This window comes from Acinonyx jubatus, chromosome A2, assembly GCF_027475565.1.
Source record: "Acinonyx jubatus isolate Ajub_Pintada_27869175 chromosome A2, VMU_Ajub_asm_v1.0, whole genome shotgun sequence".
In the NCBI taxonomy this organism is placed as follows: Eukaryota; Metazoa; Chordata; class Mammalia; order Carnivora; family Felidae; genus Acinonyx; species Acinonyx jubatus.
Genome location: NC_069383.1, coordinates 128,062,445 through 128,079,095, shown reverse-complemented (window position 1 = coordinate 128,079,095; position 16,651 = coordinate 128,062,445). Strand labels below are relative to the sequence as shown.

The following is a 16,651-nucleotide window of genomic DNA, read 5'->3' as shown; positions in this document are numbered from 1 at the left end:
CACATAATACTAAGAAAACACACAAGGTATTTCCCCAGCCCGTCAGTCTGTGACAGCTGTGTGGGGCACCTGGAGAAAGTTTGCAAGTTTTAGGTCTTCCAGTTGTGTGCACCCACACACAGGAGCAATAAAGAGAAACTTGTCTGACCCAAAATGGCTGCTTTTAAGTTGTCTATAAAACATCTATTGCAACCATCACAGCTTGCCGCTTATTATGTGCAGACTTATTAAGAGACCCAGATTTCCCATTTCTTAAAAGCCAACACTTCCATGCCCCTGACTCGTGCAGGAGACAGCAATCTGAAAAGCATTCCACGTCGGAGGCATGGTTCAGATCTGCTGCAACCCTCCCACGCCGGCTTTATTGTCTGCAGCACTCTGTAAACCTCACCACGAGCACCACTGAATTTCTGTTGTTTCTGGAGTGACACAAAGGCCTTCCAATCAAACTGTTTCCGAAACGAAGGAATGATAATCACCTCTGCCCGGGTGTGCCAGGCTTGGGTGTTCAGCAGAAGGATGCAGGCAACAGGTGTGAGGCAGGATCCTCCTCCAGAAACCAAAAGAAACAAATCCGGGCAGCAAGGCAGAGCAGGCTCACCAGTAAGAGTGGGCACAGGGGCTTTAAAAGGAAGGGCTCAGTCTGAAAAGAGGGGAGGGTGAAAACGGAAAGGCTCTGTCTAGAGGAATATTCGGCGTTTTTGGCAAGACTGGACTCGGCGAGAAAAGATGGGCCGACACGGGCGAGTTCTGAAGGCCGTACCATTTTAGGGGGTTCACAATGGGGCAGGAGGTGCAGGCAAGTGCGAGAGGGCCTTGTAACATGACCTGATCATCAGCACGATAAAGGCAAGGAGAGAGGCTGGCATGCCGTGGGCAGGGGCTTAGGTTGAGGGACCCATCAGATGTAGGCTGGAAGTGGGGCTTGTCTCCATGATCAGCTGTGTGAACTTGGGCAGCTAATTAAGTTTCTGTCTGTGAAGAGTACGAATTTTAAGAGTACTTGGCTCACAGTATGCTTGTGAGAACAAATTGCCCTAATACAGGTACGAAGCATAAAGCTGGAAGGAGGGAACTTTAATAAATTTTACTGGTATTACTAGCACTTTTCGTGCCATTACTACTACTGGCATGAGGACCCTTGACCCTTGAACAACACAGGTTTGAAGGGCACTGGTCCGCTCCCACCAATTTTTCCCCAGTATAATACAGTAAAGTCCCATCAATGTATTCTCTCTTCCTTGTGATTTTCTCGTTAACGTTTTCTTTTCTCTAGCTAACTTTATTTGTAAGAATTCAGTACGTGATATCTACAACGTATAATACATGTTAATCAACGACTTATGTTATCAGTAAGGTTTCTGGTCAACGGTAGACACCATTACTTAACTTTTGGGGGGAGTCAGAAGTTATATGCAGATTTGCAAGGGGCGGGTGCCACTAACCCTCACAGTGTTCAAGAGTCAACTGTCGACTGTCATTTCAAACCAATAAAAATGTGTGACAATTAGGGATGTTTAAGATTAGTGATAAAGACAAGAGATGCACTTATTTACTGAAAATGGGTAGGCTATCATACCACGATGAAAGTTTCTTCCTAAGAATAATTTTTAGGGGCGCCTGGTTGGCTCAGTCGGTTAAGTGCTGACTTTGGCTCACGTCATGATCTTGCAGTTCTTGAGTTCAAGTCCCGCGTTGGGCTCAGTGCTGACAGCTTAGAGCCTGGAGCCTGCTTTGGGTTCTGTGTCTCCCTCTCTCTGTCCCTCCGTGCTCACACACTCTCTCTCTCTCTCAAAAATAAAATAAACATTAAAAAAAACTTTTTAAAATAATTTTTAAGGAAAGTGCCAAATACTGACTTGGCTGGCAAAGCGGGAAGAAGGTGGAGGTGGGCGGGGGGGGGGAGGGGTAAAGTTAGGAAAATAGCATTAATTGGACCATACACTATGAAATTCAAAACTAAGAACGTGAATTTTCCCCAAAAGCTATAAACACTAAATACAAAATTAAGATGAAAAAGTGAACCGTGACGTACAAAACGTAGCCCTAACCATTCCCACTGATAACATTATGGCTAGCCATATTTTTTAAGGATATAGTTCCATGGTGAGAAGTTACGTATTTTATAGGGATATGTAAAAATGTGAAGGAGTGATTAAGGGAAAAAGAGAAAAAAGAAAAGGGAAAGGCTAAGTCCATCACCAAAATGTCCACCGTTGATACCTCTGTAAACTGAGATCGGAGGCAATATAGTTTCTTCTTTCTCTGTTTTCCTAGCTGCATCCTCTAACCTTTCTACAATGAACGTGTAATTAATTGTACAGTAGAAAATTTGAAATTATTTGGTATTCCATTTTCAATTGAAAACATCTGAATTACACCCAAGCCTTCCGCACAGCCAGCACAGAGGATTTCACTCTGGGCTCTGGCACAGGGGATATTTTGTAGGCACTGGCAGAGTTAAGTGACTGTCTCGGCACCTCTTCCAGCACATTCCGCAGCCATTCCCTAATTGTGCCACAGTCGCTCTGCCAATATTTTATGGGAGTCTCACAAAATGCACCTATATAGCTAGTTATACTCACAAATGGGAGCACCTCCTAAAATTCTGGCTAAAAAAAAAAAAATCGACTCCCTCCCCCCCTTCTTAATTCTTCAGAAACTTCCCCCAACCTTCCAGAAATAAGACGGGCCACAGAAGTCAAATATTATGTCCGACTGGAACCTAGAAAGGGGGCTTGCCAGACAACGGCCTGGGGAAGCCACTTGTTAGGCGCAGGGTGTAATTATTTGCTATCCTGGTTCTAGGTACTAATCCCGTAGAAATTACAGAAGGAGGGCAGTAAGGAGCCCTGAGACATAAAAATCATTGCCATGTGTAAAAACTTAGATGTTAAAAAAGAAAATGCAGGCACAAGAATTTAGCCAGAAAAAAAAAATAGACATGCCAATAAAAAAGCTGCTTCTTAAAATTTGGCTGGCAGTGTCCTCCCCCCTCCCCAATGGATACTCTTAGTAAAGAAAACATGGTAGGTTTTTTCTCCCTTGCCTGTATTTGATTTCCAATTAAAATTAAATATAAACTGAAACGCCACCTGGATTTTAGCAAAATCCAATCCCCACCTTCCACCGCTCCTTTTTCTTAAAAGAAGAACCTGGGCTTACATATACAAACATTTCGCTAAATGACCCGTGGCAAATTGCGTAATGCCAGTAAAAGTTGTGTTTTTTAAGTTATGAGCCCCAAAGATTTTATCTGAAATAAAACCCTGATTCAATTCAGATTCTGGAGGCAAACTGTGTCCTTAGCTCTGCCTCTAAATTTAAAACATTTGTGGTAGGGCCCCTTTAGTAACGTTGCTAGTAGGTATGCGGGAGAAATTCTGTATTTATTAAGATATATGTTTTCTTTTCTAAAATGGTAAATTGGGGCACTAATTGCCTACAAGAACGGATTCTCTGCAGTCTTCCTATAGAGGTCAGTTTCTAAATGAAGAGTGTGACTGTCAAATCGGAGTGTGTCCGTATTCCAATTAATCATCCCAATGAGGGAAGACACAAGAACTCTGGAATTCATGGAGGAGGGTTCTCCTTGGAGGTCTCTAACGTGAATTTATTTCTACAACGCTCCAAGGTGATCAGGTTTGAATACAAACTGGATGGTGTACGTGATGGAATATATGTTAAAGAATGGAATCGCCATGGGGCGCCTGGGTGGCGCAGTCGGTTAAGCGTCCGACTTCAGCCAGGTCACGATCTCACGGTTCGTGAGTTCGAGCCCCGCGTCAGGCTCTGGGCTGATGGCTTGGAGCCTGGAGCGTGTTTCCGATTCTGTGTCTCCCTCTCTCTCTGCCCCTCCCCCGTTCATGCTCTGTCTCTCTCTGTCCGAAAAATAAATAAAAAACGTTGAAAAAAAAATTTAAAAAAAAAAAAAAAAGAATGGAATTGCCTTAAGAAACAAGTTGGTTCCCTCCTGGTCTGTGACTTTGGATCCCTAAGATTTCAGCCCTGCTTTTTCCCTGCCCTCAGAAGATGTTAAGCAAGCACAATTCTAGAGTTGAGAGCACTCTATTTTAAAGGCTTGACTAATGTGCTAAGGCCTTTGCATATATATGTATGTTACTCAACGTATTTATACGCAACCCCACTCTAGAAGTTATCTCTATTACCCCATTTTACAGACGAGAAAAGTAAAGCTTAGAAAGACTGGCAAAACTCACCTACCTTCACTCTTCCAGCAAGTAGTAGAAATGAGCTCTGAACCCTTGCGAGGAGGATTCCAAAATGTCTCACATGAAATGTTTCTCCAGCATTTTCTAGACTGAGGCAGTGAAATAAGTCTCTAGTGGAAATGCACGCGCTGGGTAAGCAACTAAGTACCTGTGTATATTACCGTCAATACAATACACGATTAGGTCCACTGGACAAGGAAACAGGCTGGCTCTACTGACTATGCTTTTAGATGCTCTGCCTTTTGGAGCTGTTATCAAAATGTGATCCTCTAACGAGCAGCAGAGAATGAGTTAAAAGCATCAGAAAGGCAAATTCTTGCCCCCCCCCCCACCAGATCCACAGAATAAAGTACTCTGGGGGTAAGCCTAGCAATACATTTTAAGATGCCCTCCAGATGATTCCAATACACATAAAAGTCTGAGAACAGCTGCTGAACGCTATACGACCTCTCAGTAAAAGCGTACCCCTGAATCAAAGGGTATGATGATCTTAAGCCTCTTGACACCCCATGCCACAGTGCCCCCAGAACGGGCAGCACGAACTTACACTCCCGGCAGCCACGAAAGGGAGTGCCAGCGTCATATGTATCATTTACTGTAACCTTTGCTGATGTAGTCAAAGATCTTCCAAGTAAAATTACTTGGGTTCTTTATTTAGAAGAACTCAAGAGTGTATAAACCTGGTGATTGCATTTGAACAGATACAAAATGGCTCTTAGAACCTGTGCAGAGTGCTTTCTATGACCTTACTTTCCAGAGTTTTCTTCAGAGCTGGCATTTATCGTGCTGCATTTAAGATATCCAAGAACTAATTCCAGGGACACATTGGTAAGCACTGAGAGCCAGAAGAGGAAACCTTTTCCAAATTAAAGATAGGTTACTAATATACTTAACACTAATTAAACACAGAAAAATTGAGGAACATTTGTCAAAACACTGAATCAGCAAGCAAATCTAATTAACAAGCAGTATGGACTGTATAGTGTTCTAACTGGGGGGTAGGGGGTTGGGGCAGGATGTGCATGAAACGCACTGCAAAATTACACAAACACACGCATAAACACACACTTTTCACGGCAAAAGATGCTGAGGTTTCATCAGATTCACAAAGGAGGAACCGTAAACCTGCAATATGCATGCATGACGGAATTAAAGACGTGGCCTTTGCTAGAGAAACCCTCCCACCTGGAAAACAAAAGAGATTTTCACTAATTGTGAGACCTCATGATAAGTCATCTGCCACACGCTGAAAACCAGAAAGAAATAAGAATGTAAGAAAACAAAGAAGACAGACAGAAGGGAGAAAAGACAAGGCCATGCATTTCTAGGAAAGAGTGTCAGTTCATAAAAAGCTGGACTTAACCAATACCTTCAAATTTGACAACTATTTCAAAATTAGGTATTATGACTTCACTCGTTCTAGCTCTATGACAAACAGAGATGAATCAGCTAAAATTCAATATAAGAAAGTATATAAAATATGGACACCACCAGCCAAACGACCAGCCTTGTCAGTCTCCATCTAATCTCTGGAGATCGTACACTCAACTCAGGCAATGGTCTGTGTAAACAGATAGGCCCCAGGCCATTTCCTGGAGACCAATAAACTCAGATGCTGGCGTCCAGTATACACAACTTCTCCTTACCATATACCTGCAGTTGCTCCACAGTGGAAATCCCCCTTGCTTATCCCCAAGTTAAAAATGGCAAAATGGCAGCGATGCACCCTTGGGCATTTAGGTCATAAACCAAAGCCATACTGGCTGACTATACACCTTCTATCCATTATCTCCTGACCGAAAGGCTTAAATGAAATCAGCTGGTGTGCATGTGATGAGTTACTGTTTCTTAAATTGTACCAAGGGCTTCCGAAATCCCACCAACACGGTCACAAATAAACCCTTCCTCTCTGGGTTACTGAAGATTTAGTGCTTAAATCACTCATCTGTTGATTACTCACTGGCATCTCTTCTACAGCTTATCTTCATTTGCTTTGAAATTTTTATTGATATTTAATGCCTATGTTTATGTTCTGTTCCACTACAATTAGATTATAAATTTTATGAATTCAGGGAGATATTAAGGGTATTTCTTCATATATTCTGGGACTGTGAACATAATAAGATAGGCTCATTTTTACGTTAATTTTCTCTGGTGAGAGAACCATGGAGAAGAACATGTGCTCTTTGAGTGACACAGTGTCCAACCTCCATTTCCTCAGTGGGGTGGTGGCTGATTGTTCTTCTAACCACCAGTGACTCCAAAACATTTAATTTGTAAAATGCATTCAGCTACGTGATGAGAAAGAAGCTGTGCAGGTATGAGTGAACCAACAAGTGACTTTACCACGCCTGAAAAAGACAAAGTCATACATTGTGATACCTCTCTTTTTTTGAGGGATGATTGGGAGGGGAAGGAGGAGTGATCCCTCAGGTTTTCACTTCATATAAAGAGGAGAAGGTTCGAAGGGCGCCTGGGTGGCTCAGTCGGTTAAGCATCTGACTTCCCCTCGGGCCATGATCTCCCAGTTCATAGGTTCCAGCCCTTTGTTGGGCTCTGGGCTGACAGCTCAGGAGCCTGAAGCCTATTTCGGATTCCGCGTCTCCCTCTTTCTGTGCCCCTCCCCCCGCTCTCGTGCATGCACGCATGCTAATTTAAAAAAAAAAAAAAGAAGAGATGGTTCTGGAAGGTAACTCTTGCCACATTTGCTATTTACTAATTCAGGGGTCAAGAAACTTTTTCTAGAAGGGGCCAGGTGAGAAGTATTTCAGGTTTTGTGAGCTATCCATTCACTGTCGCAATAATTCACCTCTTCTGCGGTAGGAAGAAAGCAGCTATACAGACAACGGGAAAGCAAGGGAGATGGTGATGTTTCAATAAAACTTTTTTTTCTTCTTTTTTTTTTTTTTAAGTCCAAGAAGGGAATTTACTAAATCTCAACTCTTCAAGGAAGGGCTGGACAGACACACCACAAAGAAGGCAGGTGAGCAACCAACAGCATGAACAAGTGGATCCAGGAACTCAACAGCAGACAAGTCCTTCCCCCACCCCCTGCTCTTGACTCTTTCTAGCTCTTTCTTTCTTCTTCCACGAGATCCTTAAATGTTCTGAGTCTGTTTACTAAAATGGGGTCCCTCGGAGAAGGAAATGAGATAGCACGCTGCAAACAAACAAAATACCTCATTGGGTCCCTCGGGAGAATTAAATGAGATAGCACGAGGAGAAGAAATAGAATACCACAGTGCTCAATAAATGTCAACAAAACCTTTCTTTAAAAAGATAGGTGGCGGTCTGATTTAGTTTGGCCTTGTGGCTTAGCTCCCCAACCCTGGTATAGTTTGCAGGTTTAACACAGCACTTTGTACCTAGAACCTGCCCAGTCAAGGTACTGAACAAATGCCTGAAACAAGTTTGAAATATTTCCAGAATATAACTGTGACGATCATAATTGTGAACGTCACATAGTCAGCTTATGCATGATGCCTTTCCCTCTCCGAACACGTTCATGACACAGTCAGTCTATCTGTAAACGCGCGCGACATACACATGGAATACCCAGCACGAGCTCTGAGTTGGTAAGAGGAGTGTATATCCAATGAGATAATCAGAATATAATAAAAATGCACGTAAAGACATTTTCACTTACTACTTTTGGATGTTGAATGCCTATTGAGTTGAAATGGAAATATCATGAGTAGGACGAAAAAAATGAGGCAAGGTAAGCAATATTATCGCGGTATTATTTATCATACATATTAGGATCCAAAATAGTCAGGAAAGAATGAGCATTATGTCATTCTCTCCCAGTCTTTAACCTTGTAAAAGGTTGTTGGGTTCGTATGCAGGATAACAAGAGTCAATACAAGGGGCTATAAAAATGGAACTGCGTCTTACCATGCAACCTTGAAAAATTAATACTTAATCATTATACTCATAAAAGGCCGCTTCTGCCCTGTTTCAGGATGTTACATATTATTTTATTAAATTTTTCCAAAACTCTTTCTCCCTTTGGCTCTGAGACACATATATGGCTCTGCTGTTGAAAAGCAAAAGACATTTTACGCACAATTTTCCCTCCACTAGAAAGAGGTATATTGTGCCCTTCAGTGAACATAAAATTGATATTATCATCTCTTAGTTTATATCTCACTACTTAACCTTCAGATTAAAAGTTATTGGATTTGAATGACTCAGAAGACATCATGTCACCTTCCCTTCAACGTGGAGACAGGGGAGTTGGGGGTGAGAGGAGAAGGTACAGTGATAAAAACACGGATTTTGGACCAGCTGCCACTTCACCTCTTCTGACAAGCAGCGATGATACTGACGATTCCTTGCGCTTGTGTGGATGATGAACTGTGTGACAAATAGTCTACTTGGAGAAACTTTGCGGGAGACGAATCTATGTCAGGAAGTTAATTTTATTTTGGGTACAGTTGAAAAGGAGCAGTCTAAAAATAGGGATAAAAAGGGTTAATTCAAGGAGACCCTTAGGGTTACCACCTTTCCAAAATCCTACCCCTGTTAGGCAGAAGAGACTGGAAAACATTCTCACAGAAGGATTAAAGAGAACAGAGCTTCCTTCCCCCCATCTGCCTCTATCCAGGGCTCAACTTAAACACACAAACAAGGCCCTGACATCCCTAAGCAGTTGAATCTACACCCCGTCAATGAGTCCGCTGATAACACCAGCTGCCTAATAAGGACACATTGTATTTTTCCAACAAAAGAAACACGACATACACCCCCTTTCACCTTAAAAAACAAATTCATTCTAAGAAGCTTGTGTCAATATGAAGGAGACTTTATCAAAGATCTAACTTTGTAGTTTTGTTCTCCAAAAGAGATTAAGTCCGTCCCATGATCAATAGGGACACAAGCGGTTTATCAGCATTTCCCATGTGACTTTTGGAAGATATACTCATTAGTACCTGCCAAAGGCTAAAGGGAAAATGCTTGATGCAAATAAATACAAATAAACATACACAATCAAAATAGTGAGTTTTAGTGATAGAAGAGGATGCTGTTTTTGTTGTTGTTTTAAATAGCTTAAAAAAAAAAAAAAAGAACTTTCCAAAATAAGTCCATTCCCTTCTTACAAATTATGTTTGTGCGTTATCATAGCACAATAACCAAACAGTGACAGGTAGGAAAGGAACATACATGGGTTCTCCTCGATGCCCTTTTTTCTCTTCTGTTCCCTGATGCCACCCTTTTGCAGTCATTCACATGGGAAATGGTGACCTACCCCTCATAACTGCCGCTGCTCAATGTTTTCACATCTAATTCAAAAGGCCCTGTTGATTTTCTAACACGCCCCTCAACGCTCTCTTGTGGCCACGGCCTTCCCTTCTCTTCCTATTTCATTCACTCACGGAGTCTGTCAAAGAACTGCTCTATGTCAGGTCCTGTGCTGTGTGTTGGGGAACATCAGGGAATGAGGAAGGGCCATCCCTGCCCTTGTGGGGCTTACAGCCGACCAAGGGATTCAAATGTAGGAGGAGAAATGCAAGGGCAAGGGGGGGACGGGTGATCAGTAAAAGCGAGCCCTCAATGAAATGAGGCGAGGTCTAGTGCCCAGTACTAAATTCTGGACCAGCTGCAAGAGCCTTGTGGATGCTACTCATCTCTCAGGGATCTCTTTGCTTCCAAGCCAGGCCAGCCCCAACCCTCTAATTTACCTTCAGCACCCCTCCCCTTGAATGGCCTCTCTTCACTGCTTAGAAACCTCCCCCGTTGTAGAAACCCAAGCCTCCAGCAAGCTGACCCCAGGTAACCTTGGAACCACCTTCCCAAAGCTCCCATCCTTGCATTTCAGGCTGTACCCCAAATTTGCTTTGCTGGCATCTGTGCTGACTCCTTACACACAGGCACGCACCACGCAGATCAGTCAAATCAAAGAAGGTGCAACAAATGAACAAATGAATTTCAAGAACTCCAAAGGTAAGAGACAAGGTTAACACGGTATTTTCCAGGGCAGCACGTTTATTAGCTCACGTGGAACAAAGCTGAGGCCAGGTGAGTACGTGAAACTCCCTCTGCCACATTTTCTTGCAGAGGTGAAAGGAAAAAAAAAAAATGTGGGTGTATTTCTCTGAAGCAAATCAAACACAGTATTTAGCGAAGGGTCTCTGGAATGTTACAAGTAACACTTCATAATTACAATAGATTTGAGTTCAAAGACCAAGTGATGAAAAGAAACTTTCTAATAGGGGGTTCAATTCCCTGTATAAACTTCCCTTTGGTGGCTCCATCTAGCACTCGCATTTATATTGCTATTCTACTTTGTCATAAAAGCAGTCACCTCGTAACCCTTTTTATCAAGTAATCTATGCGCTACCTAAAAGGACACTCGACTCCATCAGCGGAGTTATAGGTTTACATTATACAAACATACCAATTCTGCCTGGTCAGCACCACTTGTCAATAAGCACAAGCAGTTGCAAAACAGCAAAGTAGGTTCCTTGCCTTCAGAGAACAGAGAGGAGCCCGCCAGTTCTGCAAAACAACGCTAGCTAATCTGTCATCAAATTACCATTAAAGTCACACCTCCAGAAAGTTCAAAAAGAGATTTCTGATCAGACAAGAGATAGAGGGTGGTGGCATTATTGTTGTTGTTGCTGTTTTTTATCATTATTATTATTATTATTATTATTATTATTATTATTATTGGCTCACAGGTCAGGGCTTAAAATTACCTGCTCAAAGTAGTGACGCCTCAGCTTAAAGTCCAGAGGGTACACTTCTCTCATGATGAAATGTGGCATCTGGGGTTCTATTCCCAGGCTCTCTTATGCACATGGCTTGCTTTTTGTTGTTTCTCATGCCAGCTTAACTTTCAGCGGAGAAATTAATGACACACAACTGTTTAGTAATCGAAACTTGAAAGGATTTCATACAGGGCTCACATCACAAGTTACATACATCTTTGACAATATTTTGATGAGAGGGAGGTCCAAACTCACGGAGTAGAGAACTAAATTTAGCATTCAGGGTGAAAAAGGCCTTTTCCAGAAATAGCCACAAAAAGGAATTGAGAAAAGGGGGGAATCTCTTACTGTTAGGGCAGCATTTTCTCTATTGTTCACAATTATCTGAATCCCTGTCTCAGTTTTATCTCAATTTGTTCGTGTGGTCTGCGCTAACATTTTGGTGGCCCTGATTCCTACTATACGTTTTTCATCATCAATAATTTCTGTAATATTTGAACTCCACATTGTGTTCAAACAAGAATATATCTTGGTAGAGTGAGCCCTTTAAAATGAGGGTTTGAATTTTCACCCACCGGTGAAGGAAGGGGCTAGCCCGTATCACAGTACCTGCACCAAGGAGGGAACTTAAGAAATATTAATAATACCTTCTTCTACACTCCCTTCCAGAAGTTTCCATTGTCGGACACAGAAATGCTGACTATCTTTTCCCTTCCAACGGCATCAAAAGACCCTCCTTTCAGACACAGTCCCTAGCAGCTACAATGCAAAAGGCCACTTCGGGGCATTCCTAACAATGTTAATAGAACAACGTTTTGCAAAGAGAAGAATGGTAAGGCCCAAGTGGCCACTGCGACCTGGCCTTCATACCAATCCACAGCTAATCACTTGGGCCTCCCTCTGTAGAGGGAGGAACAAGGAGAGTGATGGCCACTGTAAAGGCAGCACTGTTCCCACAAAGGAATATGGGGAAGAATGAGAAGCACAGAAATGTTTTCTTTTATGCGAGCTCACCGCCCATCCCAACACGGACAGATACTTCTTCCAGGCGCTGTTTTTCACAGAGGCACTGAAATCTGAAAAATGTTGGCAGGACAACGGCCCTCTTTTGCTCAGTATCCACTAGTCATTTCAGTAACAAGAACAAAATGAAGGAGAAATTCATTCTGCCATTTTGAAAGTCAAGAGAGGAATTTTCAATGGTCCTATAACGGCTTAGGCTCAAGTGTTCACACTCTGGTCATTACAGTTTGGTTTTTCATATCCTGAGGACCCCAGGCTATCGACTTGTGATTCTCCCGTGCCTCTCTGACACTGTATTTTCCATATCCCCTGTGAATGTCCACAGCCAGATTTCCTTCTTGCGCTCTCTCACACTCACGCTGTTTCTCGGAGCTTCCCTGGCCCTGTGCAGTGACTCACTGGCAAAACACGACCCAACAAATCCTTCTTCCCTCTCGTGATGTTTCTTTCAGAAGATACCTGCCCTTTACATCTCTCTTAACTCCTCAGCGCTCATTCGATGTTTTCTCTCTTTCTTTTACATTATTAACAGGAAACATGTACATATACACATGTGTTGATGGCATGTATGCATCTTTAGGGCCAAAAGGCCCAAACCCTCATGCCAAATGTCAAAGGACCAATGTCAATGGATGAAACAAATACTTCCCTGACTCACACTCTCTGAAGAATCCATATTCAATTCCCGTATATGGTTTATCTATTTTTTAACGTTTTTCTCACAGACTACTTCTAAACTGCCCTCCTCCTATAAAACAATGGCCACACCTCAAAACCACAGCAACCAAAGCTCTCTCTATACTGATTTTCAGACAATAAAACTGCCAGGTGGTACCCAAAAAAAAAACCCCATCATTAAATGGAATGTTGTTAAGAAATAGCTGTTTTATTTAACAGCTATTCATTTTTATTGAATAAACATTTTCTAGTATGCATTCTGTTAATTGACCTGACAGCATATGCTGTATATGGAGAAACTTCTAAACATTATGCTCTATGTAATATGCTTATCTGAAAAAGCTCTCATTTGCAGCAATATGGAAATAAAATTCTGCTTTCTAAAATTCAAGACTTTTAAAACGCATTAATCCACACAGTTTATGAAATTGCTCTGGACATTTTAAAATCCTTTCTTTAGGAGAAAAAAAAAAAACTTTAGTAATTGGTAATAGTATTTGTTGCCGAGTTTCCTAATGGAGTAGTGCATCTCCAATACGGAACTTTTACAGACCCGGGGGTGGGGGGGAAGGCATAATAGGAAATAAGAGGCAGTTATGGTACCGGGTGAAGAATTACCCGGTGGCTAAAAGAAATGTTCAGAAAGTCTATCAAATTACATTATTAGAAAACTATTGTTCTAATAGTCTCATGGCCTGGATAGAAGTCGACTTGAAACCGGACAGAGATAATACGTTTAGTTCTGAGGAAGGAGGACGGGTTGGGAGTGTGTTGGCGGACTCGGCCAGCTAACGGCAGCATCTCTCCCTGGGTGATGGCTTCTGAGTGATGATGGCATCCCACAGAACCACCAACTCCAAGGCCTAAAGGGCCACAAAGGAGCGTTGTTGCTAGATGGGAGCTGGGGCGGACTGGAGGGCTGCAGGCTCCCTGACTTGAGGACCAATTCATCCCTGAACAACTGTTGCCCTTGTAGGAATACTGGTCTATGGTGACCAGATCTTCTGATTTTTCAAGAGAAGATGGAAAAGCCAGATTCCCGCCACCTTTCGAGGTTGTCAGCTATGAACTTTTTTTTTTTTTTTTTTTTTTTAACTATCCTGTTTGGACCTAATTTAGCCAACCTACAGACCAATCCCAGTCTAGAAGTCACTCCTTCCACAGCTAATCTGTGTGAAAGCTCTCCATTCTGAAAGGGCACTTGCTATCATTTGTAATTATCTTTGGTAATAAGAATCAAACATGGAAAGGCTTGCATTTAGTTAAAGTCCTGGCACTAGGTAAAAATTCTCCCTACATCATCAACGATTGCACTGGTGCAACTGGAAAATCCTAGAACATTCAGTGTTACACACAGCATAATTAACTCATTTTCATACCAAGCCCTTTTAAGCCACATCTTTTTGTTCCATGGACTTCTAACATATCTTACAGTTCTAATTCTCTTCCACTGTCCTACATTAATCAAAGCTGTAACCCCTGTTGTCTTTGTGCTACAGAATCAGAATGTGCCCCTGGCGAGGAATGGGGGAAAAGTCAACAGGAATTAAATTTCAGTGCAACTGTTTACTCAACTGTGGCCTGCAGTTATTGAAATTTTATCCGTGGTTTTGTGTGACTACCGCAGTAATGAATTCAGCATGGCTGTGATTTTCTCACTGCTGGGATTCGCACTTCAAGTAAAAACCTGTAGAATAAGAATGACGAAAACAACCCGAGTCCATCACGCGGACCCTCACATTTCTCAAAAGGGCTTCATTGTTGCAGTTTTTAGGCTGGAAAGACACGGTGGTAGTCCCGCGAAACTTTTTCGGCCCTGTAGTGTTTTTCTCATTTCATCTACAGACTTTCTTGTCCTCCGACAACCTGTTAAGAACCTCATTGTACACTCAGAGGGGTCGCACAGCTGTCGGTATTTTATTTTACAAGACTGAAAAGGCCTGTGAACCACAATATGTGGGGTTTTAGCCACAATGATAAACCCAACTACTTTGTTTCTTCCTAAATCATATCAATAGCAAATAAAAGTAAAATTGTTACAAAAAGTATTTACATAGAGTCCCAAAGTACAGTCAAAGGTTTTGACATCCATAACACAGAACAGCCTATTTTTCAAAGTGGTCACAGACAAGATAAGGAGGAGAGATGTGAATAATTTTTACTGATGCTTTTTAAAGAAGATGCTGTTAAAATGCACTTTCAAAACTGTCTATGAGGCCAATGTGTTGTTGCTGTTATTGGTGTAGGGGTGTGTGAGTGTGTGTGTGTGTGTAAGTGTGTGTGTTGATGCTATAGATGTAGAGATTTTGGCTGACTTACTACTTTAAGACAGTAAATGATTTTCAGTTCTTCATATAAAACTCTGAAGAAGTGAATTTCCCATGTATTTAATGTACCTTAAATACTAAGTATGTGGGGTTCACACCACATAGGTCAAGAGCCCCACCTCAGCTGCTCCATAATGAACCAGGCGATCTTGGACTCTGTAGGGCAAGGTCATAGAAAATGGCACTCCAAAATACCAACTGTTCCTTCTCAATATAACCAAAAATATCTGCGAACACCACGTGAATGATACACGCACATCCATGGATACCTTTCTACCATTTAAGCATAGTTTTTGCGAACCTCAGTGGTTAGAATCCAGCCATTTGCATTCATTTAAGTGCATAAACGTTACAGACAACATATATCATGAATCCCAGCTGATGGGATGCCCAAGGTGCATGCACAGACGGTGTGGACTGCCAGTGGGAGAGGCCAAGTCACTCAGACGAAGCCCTCTGAATTAAGACCTCAGCTTGTCTGTCAGTTCCCTTTTCTTTTCTCTATTGTCTATCTTGCCCCCAGCAGGTCCCATGGTCTCACATCGATGCCACTAACTTCTATGTAACGATTCTATGTATTTTGAAAAATTCTTAGCAAGAAGAAAACAAAACACATTGAGAGTCTGTCAAAGGCTATATAATCTAATACAAAAAGGGATTCCCTTCTACTTGTCTGATACAGATTCCAAGGAAATAGTATGAGAAAAGGTTCGCCTTCCTCCTCCTCATCCCCCAACGATTTCTGTTTCTTTCCGAAAGGCCCAAAGACATATCATTCTTTTTTCAGCTTTTTGCAAAGGCACCGTAACTACGTACTGAATAAACGAATCAAGGACTAGGATGGAACAAAAACAATCCATTCTTAACAAAATAAATCATACTTCCTGATTCCAAGAGACGCTGGAGAAACAATCCTGTCGAGTGGATGCGATTTACTGATTTGAATTTCCCTCCACACTTTGGCCACACAACACCATGTCCTGGGTCACCTTTACCATTTGGAAATATTGAATCATAACCGCTGACATGGCTTCAAAGGATGTAACAAGAATGAGTATGTCCCAATTTATATGTATTTTGGGGAGCCACCAATAAGAGGTCATTGAAAACATTAACAGGATCTAGCCACATACCAACTGTCACATGTACACAAGCCACATGCGTCAGCGGCCCGCACCCCTAAATGCTACAGGTAGCAGGAAGCCATCTCTTCCACTTAGGTCTGTGTTTCCCCTGTTATCTACCCATGCCTGCCTGCGTCTGTCTCTATTCTCCTTATTCACCTACTCAATCTTAGATCCCTTATTCTGTGCCCTTCTTCACAAGGCTTCATACGCCTGTTTATTATTATTACTTTTTAATTCAAGCACGGGGAATCCATCTCTCCAAAAGATCCACTGTATTGCAAGGAGGGCACCTTTCACGTGCACACAGTTCGGGCTCGGAGGGGTGCCGGGGGGGGGGGGAGCGGGGGGTCCACTCCATCTCACTGTTAACAACGGTTAACACTGGACTCCAGAGGGCTTGAGAAGCGGCCTCTCGGGCCCACGGGCGGGCTCCTAGGTGCCGCTGACGGCCAGGCGGCCGGCCAGGCCGGGCCCGAAGCCGTGCGAGCGGGCGAGCGCGGAAGGGGAGCGGGCGTGTGGGCGCGCGGCGCCGGGGGCGCGCGGCGCGGGCACAG

The 16,651-nt window shown here is 42.6% G+C and overlaps 1 protein-coding gene and 1 long non-coding RNA gene across 13 annotated transcripts in view; both read right to left on the bottom strand.

The window, feature by feature from the left end:
* The window catches only part of FOXP1 (forkhead box P1), a 591,936-nt gene that overhangs the window by 220,451 nt on the left and 354,834 nt on the right, over nucleotides 1-16,651 (bottom strand). The gene's annotated exons all lie outside the window — the stretch shown is intronic.
* LOC128314880 (uncharacterized) lies at nucleotides 1,890-16,644 on the bottom strand. Its single transcript, XR_008297043.1, has 2 exons — nucleotides 3,960-16,644; nucleotides 1,890-3,710 (listed from the first exon to the last, which is right to left on the bottom strand). It is a non-coding gene; the product is annotated as an uncharacterized LOC128314880 (long non-coding RNA).